Source organism: Herpailurus yagouaroundi, unplaced genomic scaffold (assembly GCF_014898765.1).
Source record: "Herpailurus yagouaroundi ecotype Mexico unplaced genomic scaffold, PumYag 195, whole genome shotgun sequence".
NCBI lineage: Eukaryota > Metazoa > Chordata > Mammalia > Carnivora > Felidae > Herpailurus > Herpailurus yagouaroundi.
The window spans coordinates 3,676,494-3,680,252 of record NW_024412426.1 but is presented as its reverse complement, the minus strand read 5'-3'; the positions used below and the strand labels follow the sequence as shown (position 1 = coordinate 3,680,252).

The window sequence follows — 3,759 nt, the reverse complement described above, 5'->3', positions numbered from 1 at the left end:
CATCAATACAACTTTTCTAGAAACGAGAATGTCTCTCCTATCCATGTAAAAATTATACTTCTTCTAAGAAGTTTCCCTAAGATAGAGACAAGAGAGCAAAGATATTATAAAAGAACATCAAACGTGGTTTAGTAAGACAAAAATTGGAAACAATATAAAGTTTTGTCAATAGGAATTGATCAAATTACACTAACTCCATAAAATAGAATACTATGTAACTATTAAGATTGATGATGATGATGTACATCTTTTGATGTCCATGGACATAGGTTCACTATAGATTCTTGCATAAAAAAAAGTCAGGTTATGAAACAGTATGGTATGATCTCATATTCTTAAAGCTGTATCTTTTCATGTATAGGTGTGTAAGTAAGAGTCTGGGAAGTCTATCAAAATATTAATAAGGTAGCTTTTTCTAAATGGTACGCATAATTACTTTAAAAAATCAAAAGGTTTAAGGGGCGCCTAGGTGGCAGTCGGTTAAGCGTCCGACTTCAGCCAGGTCACGATCTCGCGGTCCGTGAGTTCGAGCCCCGCGTCGGGCTCTGGGCTGATAGCTCGGAGCCTGGAGCCTGTTTCCGATTCTGTGTCTCCCTCTCTCTCTGCCCCTCCCCCGTTCATGCTCTGTCTCTCTCTGTCCCAAAAATAAATAAAAAACGTTGAAAAAAAATTTAAAAAAAAAAATCAAAAGGTTTGTTTTAATTTTTTTTTTTTTTAATAGGACGCAGGAGGAAAAAAAAATCTCCCCAGCTGCTAACTTTCCAAGATACATCACAGGCATGGAAAAAGAACTTAAAAATATATTTTCTTATCACTGAAATCCTAACACATGAATGGAAACCCCCCGGAGTGCAAGGCCCACCTTCATTGCATACATATTTAGTGTGGCCGGATACAGGTTTACAAAAACATTTCTTAAGCTCCCTGGGTCCATTCCCCTCTCCTTTGTCCAACTTCTTTCAGAGATTATCCAGCAGGGAAGGCATTTGAATGTTCAAGAGCTTCAGCTGCAAGCACATTCACATGTGTGTCGACATTCCATAGCTGTTTATCAGGGCAGGGCCTCCCAGAGGGCAGGAACGAGGGAACTGAAGGACACCTGATGTGGAGTGCAGGGGGATAGGTTTCCACACCCCGAATGCTTTGATCCCTGGGACTGCCGGCCTTGACTCTGCACCCTTCCCCACCTCACCAAGACCATCCCCCAGTCCTTCATGAGTGACTTTAGGCGGCCAGTGCAGTGAACTAACAAACTCTTCAGACAGGAGGCTACTCACCTGTAGGCAACCACTGAAGGTCTCTGCCAACTGTGTCCTCAGGGGCGAGCTGTCACCCTCCACACCCACCCACCTTCTGTCCAGGCTCCACGCCCCCAGCTCATTCTCAACTCTCTCCAGAGCCTCTGGACTCTCTGTGCCCAAAGAGCTGGTTCAAAAGTTCAGAAGGTCAGCCTGGGCCTGGAGAGAGTCTGCTCAGGGTGTATCCACGGACTGCAGGCCCCGATTGCTCTCTGTACCCTTTCCCAACGGTGTGTCCCCTGTGGGGTCCCTGGGGACACAGGCAGTGGGGAAGCCTGAGGGCAGAGAAAGCCACTAAAACATCCCACAGGAATTTCCCTTTCATCCTTGTGGTGTCGTTGTTAAAGCAGATACGTGATTAAACGTGAGTAGAGTCTTAATATTGTTTACCCCAGGAACGTGCAAATTCACTGTTTTTGTCAATACGGTCAATCAAATTACTTCAGCTACATCAATGTTCACTGAGTGCCTGAGGAGGGTCAGGGATTCGTTAAGCCCATGGGAAGTAGAAAGGTAAGTGCATTCTTGCCCTCCATGGGCTTCTAGAATCATTCGAAATATGAAATAAAATACAAGCTTTTATTGTTATTTTTACCATGGAGGTGTAGAGAGCAACAGGGAGAAAAGATTAATTCACTTTCAGATTCTATATATTGAATCCTGAGAACTACCAAGTTTTCTGATTCCATTTCAGTTCTGTGAGTGTGTGTGTGTGTGTGTGTGTGTGAACCTCCCCTCCAGGGGGGCTGCCACTAATGGGTCTGCCTCTCCAGACAGCCTCTTTTCTTTGTGTCTCTATATTTCAAATTCCAAATTCTTACAAGAGAGAACCCGAGCAGGTCACTGCATAAACATGGCTGCCTGGACCACACCGAGGGGTGTGGTGAGCGGATGTGTTTGGAGGGGGTTGGGGCAGGTTGGACTGTACCCCGAGAAGATAACAACTGAGCAGATAAGCCAGTGTATGTCTACAGCCGTCCTGAAATGTGTACCATCCTTTCTTATAACAGTCACCTCACTACAATGTGAAAAGCAGAAGGCACAGAGGTGACCAATGATTGCCTTCATATTTTACACTGTGTTGTAAATTCCATTTGTTTATCTCTCTCTGATGGTAAAAAGCATTATGTAATCACTCACTGTTATGTGATAGTACAGTCGGACGTCTTTTCAAGTAAGGTGTGCTGCCCTTAGGTATGCTATTAGGTACTATAAGGATCATGTATCCAGATTCTGAGTCATTCACTTAGCAAACACGGAGTAGCAACTACGTGCTGACACATGGTGGCTTTGCTTGAGGAATCCACAACGTAGGGTAGGAATCCATGATATATAGCATCGAAGTGATATGAGCCATGAAAAATTGAAATTCATCTTATTATTTAACTCCTGGCTTGTCCTAGAGAGACTATGCAAGGAATCCTGGTTTTCAAATACACAAGCTTCCTTAATTGGGACTGAGCATAGTTGGCCACTCCAGCAGCAGGCCCGGGAGCAAATATTCATTGTAAGTCTACACTATGCAGAGCTCACATTATACTTCTGGGGACATCAGAGAAAGCGGTGGGGGGAGGGGTTCTATTTCCTGTCCTTGGGAAGAAGCTGACAGTCTCCTAGAAGAGGCAGTTATGTACTGGTGGCTCCAGAATTTCGATACAGGAAGGACTTAGGCCCCTCATTGGTTGGGAAAGGGTGGGCTTGGGGACCCAGCTTGTCATCTTTGCACAGAATTTACCTGAACTAGGGGAACATCAGCTGTTCATGGCCAAGTAAAAGGTGAGTGTGTGGAGGGACGGGGTGCTGATAGAGTTGAAGAGAGAGCGGCTAACATCTCCCAACCCTGCTCCGCATTAGGCCTGGGTAAAAATGCATCCTACATGTATGAAAGGAACATCAAAACATGCACACAAGAGTCAAGGAACTTGGCCTTTGGTACTCACTTGGCCACTTACTGACTGGGCAAGTCATTTTCCTCTCTGGGCTGCAGTCAGGGCTCTGCTGGCCTGCCCATAGCACTCCAGGAGGTCCCGAGGACAGATACGAATGGATGTGAAGCAAGCAAATATTGTCAAACCAACCTCAGTTAAAGGTCCCTGCTCACCTGGTTGGGATATACAATCTTGATTTCAATGACCTGGCAGAATCCACCTAGTAGCCCAAAAAGCCAGAGGAGTTTTACAGTGGGGAGTGTATATAGACAAAAAGAAGGAAGAGGGAAGAATAACCAAATCTGAATGACTGAAAGAGCATTTCATTGTTTAATTATAAATTTACCCAACCAACCACTGATATGATATAATATGATATATGTGTATATATATATATATATACACACACACACACACACACACACACACACACACACACAATATAATGATACAAAGTGTTGGCTTCTAATTCCTTTCTTACCAAAAAACTAGAAAGGACCCTGAATCAACTATGAGAGACAGGTATAGAGGTA

At 44.2% G+C, this 3,759-nt stretch overlaps 2 long non-coding RNA genes across 2 annotated transcripts; one reads left to right on the top strand and one right to left on the bottom strand.

Annotated features, from left to right (window-relative positions):
* Nucleotides 1–335: 335 nt before the first annotated feature.
* On the top strand, nucleotides 336–782 carry LOC121011750 (uncharacterized). The gene is made up of 2 exons (XR_005781740.1): nucleotides 336–452; nucleotides 692–782. It is a non-coding gene; the product is annotated as an uncharacterized LOC121011750 (long non-coding RNA).
* On the bottom strand, nucleotides 717–3,330 carry LOC121011749 (uncharacterized). Its single transcript, XR_005781739.1, has 2 exons — nucleotides 3,239–3,330; nucleotides 717–1,099 (listed from the first exon to the last, which is right to left on the bottom strand). It is a non-coding gene; the product is annotated as an uncharacterized LOC121011749 (long non-coding RNA).
* Between the last annotated feature and the right edge of the window lie 429 nt (nucleotides 3,331–3,759).